The following is a 17087-nucleotide window of genomic DNA, read 5'->3' on the forward strand; positions in this document are numbered from 1 at the left end:
TGTGTTGTGTGCACGTGTGTGACACGTGTTATGCATGTGCACGAGTGTGCCTGTGAGCACATGGGTGCATATGTGCTGTGTGCTACATGCATGTGTGTAGGCATGTGTGTTTGTGAACATGTGCATCTGTGGTACATATGTGCTGTGTGTGCATGCATGTGTGTTGTGTGTGTGAACATTTGTGTGTATGATGCATATGTGGTTGTGTGTGCATGCACATGGGTGAGCGTGTGTGTGTGCAAATGTGTGCATGTGTGGTGTGTGTGGTTGTGTGTGCATATGTGAGGGTGTGTGAACATGTGTGTGGTTCATGTGTGGCTGTGTGTTCATGCATGGGTGAGAGTGTGTTGTGTGTGTACATGAAGATGTGCATGCATGGTATATGTGTGGTGTGTGTCCATGTATGTGGGAGTGAGTGTTGTATGTAAATGTGTGTATGTATCATTGTATGTGCATGTGTGTGTGAACATGTGCACGTGTGATATGTATGGTTGTGTCTGCATGCACGTGTGTGAACCTGTGTGTTTGAAGTGTGCATGTGTGGTGTGTATGTGGTTGTGCATGCACGTGTGTGAGCATGTTGTGTATGTGCAAATGTGTGCACTATGGTTGTGTCTGCGGATGTGCGTGGGTGAGTGTGTTGTGCGTGTGAACATGTGCATGTGTGATTGTGCATGTGTGGGCGAGCATGTTGCGTGTGTGAATGTGTGCATGTGTACTTGTGTGTGCATGCATGTGTGAGTGTGTTGTGTGTGTGAACGTGTGCATGTGTGTATGTGAGCGTGTTGTGGTACATGAACGTGTGGATTTCTGGTTGTGTGTGCATGCATGTGGGTGAGTGTGTTGTGTGTGTGATTGTGTGCACGTGTGGTTGTGTTTGCATGCGTGTGTGTGAGAGTGTATTTTGTGTGCATGAACATGTGGATTTGTGGTTGTGTGTGCATGTGCATGGGTGAACGTGGTGTGTGTGAACATGTACATGTGTAATTGTGCATACATGTGTGTGTGTTTGTGTGTATATGCGTATGGGTAAGCGTGTTGTGTGTGAACTTGTGCGTGTGTGATGCGTGTGGCTGTGTGTGCCTGCACGTGGGTGAGTGTGGTGTGTGTGTGTGCCAACATGTAGGTTTGCGGTTGTGTGTACATGTGCATGTGTGTGTGCATGCGCATGTGCGAGTGTGTTGTATGTGCGCAAACGTGTGGATTTGCAGTTGTGTGTGCCTGTGTGTGGGTCAGCAGGTGTCCCCGTGTGTGTGGGCACAGTCAGTGCTCAGCTGGGGCATGGCCTCTACCCAGGGTCCTTCCTCCGCCTGAGGCTGTCCTTTCCACACTGGTGTGAGCAGCAGCTGAGGCTCCTGGGTTCTCTGGCTCCAGGCCTGTCCCTCGGGGCTCTGTGGCTGTGCTCCGGGAGGGGCCCAGAGCTGGGTGGCAGTGCAGACACAGGAACTACTGAGTGAGGGGGTTCCTTGGGGTCCCATGGGCTCCAGGAATCCTGGGGACTGTGTTTTTCAAAGAAAACCTATTTATGTCAATGTGGGTCTCTTGGTCCCTCTTTTATAGTGTAAATAGGAAAGTCTATTCTGTGGTTCCAAGAACACCCGTGAATAACTAGGTACTGACAGGGTGGGCAGGGCCGGAGCAGGTGGGTCCAGCCACAGCCCCAGGACAAGACTGCAGCTCAGTTGCTGCTGGGTCTTCGAAGGCAGCGCGTCAGAGGAAAGACCTCATTGTAACCAGACACCACATTTAGCTCCATGTCATAAATATAAAGGAAAGTATTTTTTGAAACAAGGCAGACTGGAAACGTCTGCTGGCTGGTGTGTTTATATATAAATATATATCAGAATATCTTGCTAAGCAAAGAAGCAACTCCTCCTGACAGAGCCTCTCACTGGCCTGCTTCCCTTCCATGCAGGGAGAGCCTCTAGAAAAATCTGTGCTTTGTGGCAGGGCACGGGGCCCCCTGGGCTCAGCCTCCTGGGAAGGGGAACAGGGAGGAGCCTCGATGAGGGCCAGGTGGGTCCCGGCCACCTGCTCCCTGCCAGCCACGTGCGTGCGCGTGCGTGCGCGCGCACGCACACACACACACACACACACACACGCACGCACGCGAGGACTCCCGGCAGGTTCAGCCAGGTCCACGCGGGGCTGGGGGGAAGAGGGGCATTCACACGCGAGAACCGTCATCTCTGTGCGGAGTCTCGTGCGAGCCTATCTATTTCTCTACCTCATCTGTATAGCGAGTAGGTGTGTACTCGAGTGACTTGGAGAATGTATTTATTTAACATCTTTGTGTAACAGAACAGAAACAAAATGGACACTAAATAAATGTATTTTAAATTATAGCCCCTTCTGAGTCTGTTGCCTTCAGAGGGGTTCTGAATGGCCTGAGGGAGGAGAGCTTTTGGAGGAGGGCCTGAGGAAGGAGTGTGTGAGGGAGGAGGGGCAGGCTTTGGGAGCAGGAAGTCCCTGCAGACCAAGTACCACCCAGCCCACTACAGAGGTGGGGTGGTGCTCTCTCCCTGGTCACACAGTGAAGAGGCTGCTCCTCCCCTATGAGAGGCTCCTCTCAGAGGTCCCATGGATCAGGAGACAGGCCCCTGGGGCCCCTTTGTGCCAGGCTGCTTCCAGGTCAGCCTCTGGTCCCAGCACAGCCTGCAGGCTGTCTAGCGGGTCAGACAAGGCCCCACGTGTCCCTGGAGCCTCTGTGTTCGTGTCCAGGGGCAAAAGGCCCCAAGTGAGGGCTTCCCGAAAGAGAATTTCCCTCATCAAGCTGTGGGCAGGGCCTCACTCTGTCCAGAGGCTCCAGGGAAAGGGCTTTCCTGCCTCTCGCAGTGGCTGGAGCCCCAGGCAACCCTGGGGTCTTGGGCACTCCACCCAACCCCCACCTCCAGCTCTACCTCTCCAGTCCCTTGCTGGACACCTGTCCCCAGAGGCAGGACTGGGCAGACTCTCCAGGATGCTTTCATCTTGGCCTTTCCAAATAAGGTTACATCCTGTGGGTAAGATGGGTGTGAACTTGGTGGCTTGGGTGGGGGCGGTGGATGGGATGCAGGACCTGGGCCTGCACTGGTGGGGGATAGAGTGTGCTATCTGCCAGGCTAGGGCCAGATAGAGCATCCTTCTGTCTGTGGGGCCACTGTTCCCTCCTCAGCTCAAGGCCATGTCCTTTGGAGGGCAGTGAGGAGAGCTCTTGGCCTGCTGGGGAACAGGCCTGTCTCTGCACACACTGGGCCCCTGCCTCAGCTGTCCTTTCCCTGCCCTGGGGGGAGGGGACCCACAGGCCATGACCCCAGCGCTCCCTCCCTTGCCCCAGGGCCTGGTGCCTTCTCTCCCAGGGTTGGGTCTCTGACATGGCCTGTCCATTTGTCCAGACGCCTGGTGCGTCTGGGGACTTCCAGGCATAACAGGCCCTCCCTCAGAGAGTTGGTCCCCAGCGCCTCGCCCCTCTGCAGGCCTCGGTCTTCCTTTGAGCCCACTTTGTGTGACCCCCACTGCTGTGACATACCTTGCTGGACCCCTGGGGCCCCTTGGCTGGGAGCTTGCCTCCCTGCCTCCTTGGTTTTCCTCCACCCCTCAGAGCCCCAGGGACCCAGGCTGCCTGCCAGAGGAAGTGGGATGATCTGTCCAATCCTGGTGCTCAAGCAGAAGGGTCTTGGCACCTGCCCTCTGGCCCCATGGCCCCCAGTAAGAAGAGGCAAGGGGCACGGGCCATTGTCAGATCCGTCAGGCTGCAGGTGCGGCTCCTTGGCTGGGCACTGAGCTCCGCGGGTTAGCTATGGGGAGAACAGCACGGTAGGCCTGGCGGGCCCCCAGGGGAAGCACACTGGGGAAACCAGGTCCCCTTCCAAGCTCCGACACTGAGGTATGGGCAGGGGGCTCAGCCTTTGCCTGGGCGGGAGGGGACAGCAAGTGGCCGGGGCCAGGGAGCAGGAGGCCTGAATGAGGCCTTTCTTCCCATAGCTGAAACTGACCTGGTGAGGGCTGCAGGCTGGGGGGTGGAGGCTTCGGGGAGAAGAGAGGGCTGGGGGGCAGGATAGGCTGGCCAGGCCAGCATGCACAGCCCCCTGCACTGCTGCGCCTCTCCTTGCCTGGCACACGCAGCTCTGGACAGCTGGGTCTCCCGTCCCTCCTGGGCTCTGTGCATCTGGCTGGACTGGCGTAGGCCTGTGTCTGGTGTGCGTGTGCAAGTGTGCATGCATGTGTCAGCACTGTGAGGGGACCGTGAGGGGCTGGCACTCTCCTTTTCAGCCCCCTGCCTTGCTCAGTGACTGGCCACTGAGGTCTCTCCCACCTCAGCTCCGGCCCCCTCCAGCTGACAGGCTCCTGCTGGCGCAGCCCCTGGCCTGAGGTAGAAGGCTTGGCCCGTCTGAGCACATCAACCGGGTGGGGAGACACCTCAGAGGCCGCCAGGTGCTTCCTGCCCACCTGGGTCAGCGAGGAGGCGCAGGAAGTACCAGAGCACAGGGCAGCATCCTTGCGGCTTGCCGGCAGGGCCCGTGAGGGCAAGGAGGGCCAGCGCAGAGCAGCCCCAGGGCCCAGGGCAGCCCCACGCTCTGCTTGGCGTGGGACTCAGGCCGGGCCACAACTCAAGGCCAGTGCCACTGGCCTGCCTTCGTGCGGGGGTGCTGTTCACAGATGCGGAGAAGGCAGTTCAGGACACACAGGTGGCCCCAAGGCGAGTCAGGACTGCCGCCCTGTCTGGCCCTGCGGGGTGGGGGATGGGAGCACGAGGCTGGAGATGGCTGGGGGATTAGGTAAGAAGGCCCACTTAGGTAATGTCTCAGACGGGGAAAGGTATTCAGCGGGCCCGCCTGCCTTCCAGGCTGGCTTCAGAGACTGAAGATGAGGTGGAGAAGACAAGAGGGAGGAGGGGAGGGGAGGGAGGAGGGAGAAAGTGACGCAGGGGGGGGAGGCAGGGAAGGGGGAGGAGGAGAGAGGAGGAGAGGAGCAGAGGGTGGAAGAGGCGGCTAGCTCCTGGACAGGCCACAGCAGGGCCCCAAGTCACCTTGCTGTGGGACGAGGGGTGGGGGTGCCTTGGGGCCTGTGCCCTCTGAGCCCTCCCCAGTCACGGCCCAGGGCTTTCTCTCCTCGGACGGTACCCTAGCAACCCACTGGCCAGCACGCAGGTCGTGGGGCTGACTCCCCGGCCGGACACACACTGGGCAGAGGGGGATGGGGCTCTGTGCTCGGGGCCTGTGCCACCCGCGCTCCTAGGCTGAGGAAGACCGCAGTCCGGGCACAAGTGTTCCAGGTCTGCGTGGTCTTGCCTCTGCCCCGTCCCTGGCCCTCGGTTTCCCTGAGCATCCCTTGGACATGGGACTAATGGTCATGGCTGCTTCCTGACAGCCTGGGACTCTGCACTGGGCCCAGCCCTGGGGCCAAGTATGAGGTGGTGTGGGGGCTTCAGGGGCACCTTTCTATCCTGTATCAGCATTGCCCCTTGGACAGAGTGGAGGAGGGGTCTAGAAGGTTGCCCCAGAAACAAGACCAAACAAATAGTCCCCCGCCCCCCAACTATAGGGCCCCTGTGGCAGTGACCTCATCTGCCCACCAACCCTGTGCTGTGGGGGGTCCTGGGCTGGCTGGGGAGCTGCAGCATCTCGTGTTTGTGTTGGGCCCTTGTCCATGGAAACGGCTGGGTTTGAGGGGGTAGCAGAGCCCAGAGGATCCTGCTGTGGTTCTCAGCTGGGCAGGGAGAGGAGGGGGAGGAGAGGGGAGGGGGAAGGGGGAGAAGGAGGGGGAGGAGGGTCCGGGGAAGAGGAAGGGGAGGGGGAGGAGGGGAAGAGGAAGAGAGGGGGCCCGGGACGGAGAAGGAGGGAGGGGCAGGGGAGGAGAAGGCCGAGGAGGAAGAGGGAGGAGGAAGAAGGGGAGGAGGAGGGGAAGACAGATAGGAGGGGAGGGGAAGGCGGGGAGGGGAAGGCCGAGGAAGGGGAGGAGGAGGAAGAGGGAGAGGGAGAGAGGGCCGCCAACCCTCATGCCCTGCGTCTTTAACTGGATCTGCCACTTTGTAACTTTGCAGGCTCCATCTTTGTCCTTGAGAGTCTGGGAGCGACACCCCAGCACGGTCCCTGTATGGGACCTGGGGGCCATCCTGTAACACAGGCCACCCCAGCAGCTCCCCTGGGTGGGACTGTAATGGGGTGCTCACTCAGAGGAAGATCCTGGCAGCCTAGGAGCTGTGTGCGGGACTTCTTCCCTGCCCTGGGACTAGTGGGCCTATGGGGATGAGTAGGTGTTGGTGCAGGTGCTTGGTGCTGTGCAGGTGCGTCCTGTCTTGTCCTGGTGAGCAGACACCCTGTGGCCCCAGGTTCCGGCACTGATGGTCTGCCCACCAGGGTCACCACGGTGTGAGGTGGGTTAACCCTGTAATCTGCTGCATCTTCCCTGCCTCAGCCCTGTGGAGAGCATTCCGTCATCCCTCCCGCAGAGACCTCAGCAAATCTCTAGGTCCAAGACACACAGCTCTCCCTTGTGGGCTCCCGGCTCCTGCACTTCCAGATCTCTGGCATTTACAGAGGCGAGATTCCCAGATGGTGCTGGAAGAAGTAGAATATGCCACAGGGCCAGAGAAAGCCCTCATGGGGACTGGACTCTGTGTCCCGAAGACCAGGGAAGGGATTAGGGCCAGCCAGAACCGACCGTGGAGAGAAGACAAGGAAACCTGAAGGGACCTGGGGACAGTGAAAACAGGGCTAAGGAAAGAAAACCTCCAGCTGGACAAAAACTGGAAAGATAAAGCCTGGGAAAGGCAGCCATCTCCCAGCCCTGCTGGCCGTGGGCAGTTTTGGCCATGGGGTGCCGTGATCAGTGCGCTTCTCTCCTAAGAAGCCAGACCTGGCTGGGAGAAGGTCATCTGCTGGGCACCGCCACCCGCCTACCCAGTACTGCCAGAACAGACGCTCGGGGAGCAAGGGCCCAGAGGCTGCTGTGCGTGGACACCGGAGCGCGAGAGGAGGCTGGGCTTCCGTTCCCGGGGTGTCTGATGGAGAACAAGGAGTGTGCATCCGCCTTGAGCCCAGCCATTGGGTTCTGTTTTCCACCATGTGGAGCATTCCTGTCCACAGGGCGGGTACCAAGGATCAGACAAACACTAGACACGGCAGTCAGCAGTGCGGATGTCCCAGGCCTGAAGGATGGAAGGTCCTGAAGTCTACGCCCAGCCAAGGGGCTGCAAAGCCAGAACTCAGGCATCGGGGGTGGGCAAGTTCTAGAAAGTTCCCTCCCCTTCAGTGCCTTCTCTGGAAAATTCCCCGAGGGATTCAGGGATGCAGAGGGAGCCCTGGGAGCATGGTGTGGGTGGGCTGGGGACCCATGGGCACAGGGAGGGGCAGGTGCCAGGAACAAGGGAAGGAGGCAGCCCTGTGGGTCCTCCTGGAAGACCGCACTACGTCCTGGAACTGGATCCCGCCCCTGGCAAGATGAGTCCAAAACGAAGTGGGGAGGGCAGACATTTGGCATAGAAGGTCCGGGGGTGGGTGCAGGCAGACCAAGGCCAAGCCCTGCAGGGGCATGGAGCACCCCTAAGACACCTCCGCTGGCTGCTGGCCTGCCCAACCTCCTCATCCTCAGGCTCGCTTTCTTCCACCAGGATTGGGGACGGCTGGGGGACCCGGACCTCATGGGTGGTAGTGTCCAGTCCAGGCGGCGAATCCCTGGCTCCGCCCTCCTTCCTTCCTCCCCGGTGTGCCCTCCTCCCTCTTCGCTTCCCATCCCCTTCTTCCCTCTCTCTTTCCCTCTCCCCCTTCCCCTGCCCCGGCCCTCCTCCTCCCTTCCTCCTTTCCCTGCAGGGCTCCAAGGTACCCGTGTGGATATAGAGCACTCGGTGATGAGACTCTGGAGCATCCTGCATCCCTGTCCCTGTGGATTCTGGGATGCCTGGAACAAGTATGGACGAGAAGCTCCCTTCCTGCTTCCTGGCTTCTTGGGGAAGGAGTCTGGGGCACTGTTTGACTCTCTTTCACGTGTATGTCCTGATGGATTTTCCCTATGTCTCAGCTCTTCAGCGAGTCCTTCTGAAGGTGAAGGAAGGTTGGGTGGTGCGCTGAGGTGCCGAGCTGGCCAGCCGCCGGGGACCTAGCCTGTCTTGGAGCGGGGGCCGGGGTGCACCCCCGGGCACAGGGCATGTAGGGCACAGCCTGAAACTGGCAGCTTCTGGGAGGGAGACGTACTTGTGAAAAGCCATGCATGCTCCATGAGACTAGAAGCTATAAGGAGAAACCAGACCACTGGCCTGGTTGTAACAGGGAGTTTTCTGCTGGCTGCCACGGCCACAGTAAGTGGACAGGGTGCCTCCCGTGTCTGCCCAGAGCTGTCTTCTGAGCCTGGACGTGAGGCCCAAGGGACCCACAGCCATGCCTGGAAGCCACTCTTGACCTCCAGCTGAGGGACGATAGAGGTGGGGGTTCTCCCCATGAGGCTATGGGCAGAGATGCCCAGCTAGGGACCTGGTCCAGGTGGGTCAAGGGCTGTCTGTAGGAAGATGGGGAAGGGCAGTGGGACATTTGGGCTGACCCAAGGAGTAAGGGGAGGGGGGCCCATTGTGTGTGTGCACGTGTGTCACAGTGTGTATGTATGTACAAGTGTGTGTAAGGGAGCTGCGATGGCTCATAGGGGCATGATTGGGGACATAGGATGTGGGGAGGGGGAGGTCCTGAGTGTGTGTGAGTGTCTGTGAGACAGTGTGTACCTGCGAATGTGTGTGAGGGAGCTGTGATGGTTCAGAGGGACATGATATGGGGACATGGGATATGGTCATGGGTGCTGTCAAGCCAGTGGGTCCCTTGGGATCTGGGAATCTGCGTATCCTGGGCAGCTGGACTGGGATCTGGAAGATGCAGTTGGCTTCCCTGGGCATGCGATGGGGAGGCCCAGTGCCATGAGTTTGGGAATCCTACCCCAGCTGAAGCACCTTCGCATTGTAAGGGAGGGGCAGTGACCCCAGCGGGGGGGGGGGCAAGTGGGACCTCAGTGTCCCCAGGACTGTTTCTCGGGTGGCTATGACTCTGTGTTTGGACCCACAATCCTGGGGCTTGGAGGCACCCGGCCCTGCAGCTCTCACTTCCCCAACCCCTGGAGTGTGGGCTGAAGCTGGGCCGGTGAGACGCTCAGGGAGCCCACCTCTAGGGGACCACCCAGACAGGGCCGGGGCTTCCCAACGGTCACCTGGTAGGTGTGCAGGAGGAGTCGGAGCTCAGTGGCCACTGGTGCTGCTAACAGTGTGATGTTTATGTGGCTCTGGGTATGTAGGGGGAGTGGTTTGCACACTAAATAGCTCACTGGGGCCACATAGGACAAAGCTACACGCGTGAGGAAGGCCTGGGGTTGTAAAGGTTTTACGATAGGGTGTCTGGCCGGTGCGGTCCTCTCCCTGGCTTCTGCCTAGATTTGGTTTCTGCCAAGTATGTGACTCGTCATGCCGGTTATGTCTCCATGACTGAGGCTGGGTTGGAATACTGTGTCCCTGCAGGGCAGGATCGGGGGTGGGAGGCTGACTCTGTGGGGCACACAGTGGTGCCCAATACATGCTCCTAGGTGGGGCACACAGTGGTGCTCAATATGTGCTCCTCAGTGGGTTAGACAGGCAGGGCCCAGGGAAGCCAGCCCTCCTGCAAGCTCCCCCACCTGTTCATGGAGGGAAGGCTGAGTGTGGCCGGCAGTAACCAGGATGGGTGCCTCGTAAGGGACCCCAGGTGCCCCTGCTGCTCTGTCCATGAGGCTGGGTGGCAGTCTGTGCAGTACATTCTGTGCCCTCCCAGACGGACTCTGTGTGGGGGCTAGCCAGGCCTGTCCCTCCAGCACCCCATCTCCTGCTGTGGGCTTGGACTGGCAGCTGCTGTGGTCCGGGGTGTCAGGAGGACCATTGCCAGCCTCGGGCAGAAGGTTCTTGAACAGCTGGGGCTTGGCCTGGATTGGGGATATGCTCCAGTGGGCTCTGGGAATGCAGGGCCTGTCTCCTGTGTGCTGGCAGGGTCCTGCTCCGCCCCTGGCCCTGAGGATGGGAGCCGTCTGCCCAGCAAAGGTCACAGCCTGGAATGGGCTTGGTTTCTGGCTCAGACAAGTGTCTGGACCAGCCAACCCTTCTGACTACAGCCAGAACTCAAGACCAGACTGCAGGGCAGGGCCATGACCCTCAACCAGAGCCCAGGAGAGGGCTATGATCCCTAGACCAGAGCCCTTGGCAGGGTCATGACCCCTAGACCAGATCTCAGGGCAGAGTCATGATCCCCAGACCAGATCCCAGAGCAAGGTCATGACCCCCAGACCAGACCCCATGGCAGGACCACGATCCCCACACCAGATCCCAGGGCAGGACCACAGTCCCCACACCAGATTCCAAGGCAGGGCCATGATCCCCACACCAGATCCTGAGGGAGGGCCACGATCCCCACACCATGTCCCAGGTTAGATCCCTGACCCTCAGACCTGAACCCTCGCAGAGGACACAAGGCAGGCTGCAGAGTCTCTGGGGCTAGCTTTTCGTGATTCTGTACCTCTTGCATGAGAGCCTGAGAGCTTGAGGCTTGGGGAGGTGGGAGATGGACAGGATAGGAAGTGTGCCCTCGGGCCTGCTTGTGTCCAGCCTCAGCCCAGTGAGGCTGAGGCGGGGTGCCCCTTGTTCACCTGGGGCAGCCCTGGTCTCCTCTGTATGCCCACACCTGGGGGACTGCATCCCTGACTTAGCCCTGGCTGCTGTAGCAGAGAGTTGTGGGTGGGATCCAGGACAGCCCCTCCTGTGCAGAGCCTCTCTGCAGTGGGCCAGATTGCCAGTGAATACCCCCTGAGCCCCCTTGTTCTTATCTGGGAGCTGGAGAGGAGACATCAGAAGGAGCAGCCACAGAACAGCAGCTTCCTCCCACCTGACTTCTTCCAGGGGTCAGCCAGCTTGGGCCGCAGGCAGCTGGCTGCCCTCATCGGTAGTCCTCGCTGGACCTCTCTCCTGGGCAGCCCACCCTGCCACCTTGCAGGTCTCCACAGTCTCTCCCCAAAGCTGCCCCTTCCACACTGGCTGGAACATCAGGCCTGCAGTGCTGCTCCGGCCCAGTGACAGGTGTCCCCTCCTTTCCTGGGGCCCTCACCCCCTGCAAGGGCTCTGAAATCTGCTGGGACTGTCCTCAATCATTCAGCTGCCTGGGTACATCTCATCGCTCAGGACTCAAGGCTGCCTGCTCTTGATGGAGGGACCCCTCTGCGTTCTCCGTGGGGCCTGTTTGTCCTGCCCGCCAGGGAGGGTGTCTTGTGGGGATCTGGTGGGCAGGCATGGAGAGAGCTGGGAAATGGGCTCCTGGCACTCTGCCTGTTGGGGTGCCTCCCAGCTGGGCTTGCACATGGCGGGAGGCCTAAATGCTGCACTTGCAGCCTGAGAAGCAGCTCCAGAGACAGACAGCGGTCTGGGCTGGTTGCCTGGAACCCAGGGGCTGGGAGGCTGAGCAGCCCCACAAGCCTGCTGCCTCTCTGCCTTCCAGGGGCAGGGGAGTACTCATGTAAACACCGTGGGCTGCTAGGTTCTGGATTCTGCGGGGGTGAAGTCATTCTCCTCTAGCTGGGGGTCCGGACGGGTCCAGCACGGGAGGCCTCAGGGCAGCCAAATCAGGGAGGTGCATCCTGGTGGTGGGGGGTCTCCGCCCCTCTTTCCCTCCCTCCCTCCAGGCCTGTCGGGGGAGGTCACTTGCTGAGGTTCCATGTGAGCCTGGGGGGATGGGCAGGTACACCACTCCATAAGTGCACAAGGGCATGAAGACCCAGGCCTGACTCCCAGAGGGCAAGAGGCTGGTGAGGGGCCTGGAATGCCTGGGCAGGGAGCCCAGGGCAGGGGGCATCTGTGTGCTGGAGCCCTGCACCACTGCCTGCCACCCAGGACAGGGCCCTGCTGGCCCAGCATCAGCAGTTCAAGCAGGTCGGGGGCTCTGGGCTCCCTTCCCTCCTGCCCCACCCACAGAGTCCTAGTGTAAGTGGAGCAGAGCCAAGGGGCAGGCCAGCATGAGGGACGCTCCAGGAGATTCCTGGCCAGCAGCAGCCACAGGCAGAGAGGCTGTGTGTGTGCCTGAATGTGGGTCAGGGACCACTGACCTGGGGCCACAGGAGCCCCTGTCCACCTGCCCCCACTGGGAACTTTCAAGGGTCCCCATCTCTGTGCCCCCGACCCCACCCATGCTGGACTGCTCCCCTAGGGATGATCGGTTCCCCCTCCCACCCTGAGTGGTCTGATGTGTGTGCATAGGTGTGCCTTTGAGTATGTGGTTGTGTGGATGGGAAAGGGCATGGTCATTGTGGCCTCGCGGTCCCATGTGTGGCCTAGAATGCCCTATCCTCTTGCCCACTTCAGGAAGCCCCCCACCAAGCAACCCCTGCACCACCCAAAGCTGCCAGGTCTATGTCCCCAAAGACTACCCCCCAGGACAGGGCGAGTCCTGTTGGCCTGAGACTCATCACCCTCTCGAAGGTGATGCCTTCTCCAGTTCACTTTCCCAAACCCAGGCCTTCTTCTAAGTCCTGGTCTTCTCTGGGCTCTGTTCCATTCCTCTCTCCTCAGGCCCTGAGGGACCCAGCAGAGCCCCCTTGGCCCAAAGGGATGCTAGCAGGGGCCGGGCACAGTGTCTGCTGGAGAAGGAAGGCTCAGTGGCCCATGGTCTTTGTCCTCCCTCCCTCTCTGGCCTGGGGCAAGGACGTGAGACTGGATGGGCAGTAGCAAGAATGGGGCCTCGATCCCCTTGCTGGTAGAGGCTCTGTGTCCGGGGTCCCCCCAGCCCAAGATGGGGAAGCTCCTCTGGAAACCCCCAGCAGCCCCTTCCTTCTAGGCCTGTGGCGTAAGGCAGATTTCCAGAATCGTGTCTGGCATTTTCTAAGACAAAACGCTCATGGAACTCATCTGCACCTGGGAATGGGCAGTTCTGCTCCGAGTGGGTATGGGAGCCCAGAGGCCAGAGATGGTGAGGAAATGTGAGCTCAGGACTCCTCCTTCTGGGCTTGGGCCTGGTGAGCATAGGAAAGGGGGCGGCCCATGGGGTCCTGGGATCCTGTGAGGCTGAGGGGGCCCCAGGGCTCTCTCTGTTTGGCTTCCTTGCAGGTGGTGGAGTCCCTAGGAATGGCAGTGACTGGAGTGTCCCCTGGACACCTGATGGTCCAAGAAGGCCCGCCCCCAAGCAGAGGGCCCCTCCTCTTGAAGGGGCGATGGGCTGGGACTGTGGGGCCAAGACCCTAGGTGTTGCCTTTGTGTCCCCCAGGGGCTGTGGTGAGATGGTTCCTTGTGGGGGTGTGGGTGGGCAGGTAGGGGCTGTGGCTTTGGAGGAGGAGTTGAGGAAGAGGAGGGGTTCTTTCTAATTGAGCCTCCATGGGCCTCCCCTGCTGGTCTTGCCACCTCGGGAGCTGCCTGGGCCACTCTGACCCTTGCCGTGCCCTCCTGGTCTGTCCCGGGCTCGAGCTTCAGCCACAGGACCCCAGGATCCCTGGCCCCTCAGTGCTTCCTCCTTCATGCCCCCTCACTGCCCAGAGCACCCTTCCTGCTCTGTGAACCTCTAGCCACACCTCAAAGCCCACCTCAAATGTCCCCTTGCCTGGGCTACCTGCCCTGACTCCAGTCCCCAGAGGGAGGACTGGACAGTTGCCTCTGGACGCTGACAGGTCCTTGGACATGGCTCTGTCCCAACCTGCTTGCGTGCCTGACTGTGGGCCCTCCAGGGTGGGCCGGGGTCCGAGCCCTTGGGGCCTGGCATGGGGTCATGTGAATGAGTTGTTTAGTAAGTGAACCAATGACTGAGCAGATGGATGGCAGAAGGACACCCAGACAGGGATCCTGAGCCTGTGCAGGCCCTCTCTCCACTCAGCACACAGACAGACATGCTTTGTCCTCCCACTGCTAGTGCATAGTCCAGGCCCTGATCCTGGGGTCACGGTGGGTGGGGCTGCTGGACGCCAGGTACCTTGCCCAGTGAGACTCTCAGGGGGCCTGGGGTGGGTGGCTGGCCTCTGCACGCTCAGTGGGAAGAATCCTGCCTATCAGATCTGGCCCTGGGACAGCATGTAAGAAAGGAGGCCCCAGAGGTGGCAGCTGGACCGGGCCTCCCTGGCAGGCTGGGCTCTGGAGCCGAGGTGGCCCTGGGCACCAGAGGACCTGCAAGGGGGTGGGGGGAGTCATCAGACTGGGAGTGCCACGCGCATGTTTGAACAGGGATCACCAGCAGGCCTCTGGGCCACCGGACGCTCCCCACATAAGTGACATGCTGCTGTGGGCCCCTGGACCTCGGTGCTCTCGTGTGTCTGTGAGCACAGGGATGTGCTCCTCTGCCCCTCAGTGACATGGAGAGGCCCTATGACCTGTGGGGGTGCACACGGACTCTGTGGGCACCATGTGTCCTGAGTGTGTCCTGGGAACCGTGCATTCTGGGTGTGTCGTGGGTGCCATGTGTCCTCAGTGGATTGTGGACACTGTGGATCCTGGGTGGATCATGGGTGCATCCTGCCTGCATCTTGGGCACTGGCACAGGCATCTGTGCCCTGGGATCCCCTGACTTGAGCCTTGTCTTCTACCACAGGCTGCAGCTGCCCCACACTCTTTGCTTCCCTTCTCACATGGAGAAATTCCACGTCCCAAGCTAACTTTCCAAAGTTCAGGAGAAACTTGTCTCCGATGCTCCAGAAGATAAGTTGCTCCTTTCTACTTGTTTCCGTGCTTTACCCTTGCTCTATCCAGAGGCTGAGTGTTTGAGAACGGGGGCTGGCGGGTGGATGGAGAAGCTGGAGGAGGCCGACGCTGGTCGCCCCCACCTTGGGCGGTCCCCTCCACCCGCAATGCTCTCCCCACCCCTGGGTGTCCACTCAGGACAGGAAGTGGGCAGGAGGATCTTGCAGGAGATGCTGAATGGGCCAGGATGATGCCCATTGGGTCTGTGGAGGACAATGTGGCCAAGGGGAGGGAGCCCCTGAGGAACTCCCATGACAGGCAGGGGATGCTCAGGGGTCAGCGGGGCCTCTGTGCTGGCTTCATGCCCCTCCCCAGCTCTTCCTTTGTGGAAGTTTCTTTGCTGAGACCAGCAAGCTCACTCTTACTCTGGCTGGCTCACTCCTGCCCCCAGAGGGCTTTCAGACTGAGCCTGCACATGCTGTGGGCACTTGCTGGGTGGGGGGCACAGGGGCCGCAGCAAGGGCCTTCTCCCTTCTCTCAGAGTGGGCTCACCTCCTGGCAGGGCCATGGCCAAACCATTGGGCACCAACCTAGGAGGACAGGACTACTGGGAGTCAGCCTATGGCCTGAGGGCTGTGGGGGGCGATGACCTTTGTCTTCCTCTCTGGATTTGAGCACGCCCTACACACCTACCTCCCTCTCCTGGCCTGGAACCCCAGAGGGACCAAGGCTTTCCATGACAGCACGAGGGTGCTGAGCCCTGTAAGCACGTGGGCTTTGCAGAAATGCCCTGGCCACTGCCCATTCTGTCTCCTGGCCATCACGCCTTCAATCCCGGGCCCCAAGAGTCCTGAGGTTGCACTGCCACCCGGCAGCCATCCTCAGGAGCTGGACTTGCAGAGGGCCTCCCTCGTCCAGGCACACAGTCCTGAGACTCCTGGTGGCCCTTTGGCTGCTGCCTTCCCAGATCCTCTGGAGTCAGGTGCTCGACTAGCCAGGGGGAGCCCCCCCCCCCCCAGCTCTGGCTGTGGGTCCTGTAGGGGTCCTGGATGTGACTGGCTTCAGGCCCAGCCCTGTAGACTTGCCCTGGGGCTTGAAGCTGGTGCCTTGGGTGGCTGGTCCTGCCTCACTTTTGCCCTGGATGCTGGCCCCATGCCTCCCAGGCTGGGGGCCAGGGGAGGACGGCCCTGGGTGAGGAAAGCCTGTAGGCTGTCTCCAGCTTTGTGAGGCAGAGCCCCAGTGTGGCCTCCACCCGAGAGCAGGGAACCCCAAGTAAGGGGTTAACAGTTGTGTCTTCTGGCCGGAGAAGAAACAGGAAGAAAAGTCTACCCTCCTCCCTCTCCTACTTTTCTTCCTTCCTTCTCCCCGTGAATTCCCGGAATTCCTTCTCAATCTCCTCTCCTGCTGGGTGTGATCCAGGGCAGGCATGTCTCTCTGAGTCCTTGCCTGTGGCATCCAGGCTTGGAACTCACCGCCTGACCCAACATCCCAGGTCCAGGGTGGGGCCTGTGGAGGCCCAGCCAGGGGTCTGGGCCAGTTCCCACTCCCTGCTGTGGCCACAGGCACTCAGAGCCCAGGCCAAGCCCTGGCAGTGTCTCTTTGACCCAGAGCCACTCCCACACGTCCCCGTGATCACAAAGCCCAGGCTCCAGTGGCTGGGTCCCCAGTGTCTCTGGTGTTTATGTGTGTGTGGTTGGGGGGTGGGGCAAGGCACTGAATTATGCCTCAGCCTTCCGGGAAAAGGCATCCTGACCTGTCCTATCCCACTCTATGGGCGGCTAGACCCTTCCACCTCGGCTGCAGTCTCAGGACCCCAGAGGCCTGGCGTAGATGGGCGTGCCGGGGAGCACCTGGAGGGCCCTCACCAGTGCCGATGGAGCCCAGGGTCCCTCCAGGATGGGCAGGACCTCACAGCCTACTCCCTACCACCAGAGGACACCATCTGGGGTCTCTCTGAGAGCTACTGTGGAACTTGCCTGTGGCATGCTGGTTCCAGGGCTGTGCCTGTCCCGTCCCCGGTGCCCACTCCTGGCTCCCCTTGGAGCCTCGGGCAGACACCCACATGAGGGTCTGCCCACAAGATCCAAATGGGCCTGGCGTGGACTGGCCCTAATTCCCACCTCAGCCTCCCTAATGTCCCTCAAGTCCAGATAGGCTTCCCCATTATGGGCCCCTTGATGGGCAAGGCTTGAGGGGCACAAAGGACTTCCAGGGGTGGCGGCAGGCAGGGGGCCCCAGGAAGGTACACCCAGGCTGCCATATCCCCAGGGACTGGACTCACGTCAGGCCATCTTGTGGAGGACGCCCCGGTCTCGGCCCTAGGGCCATGCCAGGCCAGCACCCCGGAGCTGGAGACTGGAGCCTGGACCTGGCCTCTCTGCAGCCAACCTGAGAGGCCCAGCTGGGGAGACATCCCCTGGAGCTCCACCCAACCTGCTGGCCATCCTCTCCAGGCCTGGCCCTTCCT

The sequence above is a fragment of the Mustela lutreola genome, chromosome 5, assembly GCF_030435805.1.
Source record: "Mustela lutreola isolate mMusLut2 chromosome 5, mMusLut2.pri, whole genome shotgun sequence".
In the NCBI taxonomy this organism is placed as follows: Eukaryota; Metazoa; Chordata; class Mammalia; order Carnivora; family Mustelidae; genus Mustela; species Mustela lutreola.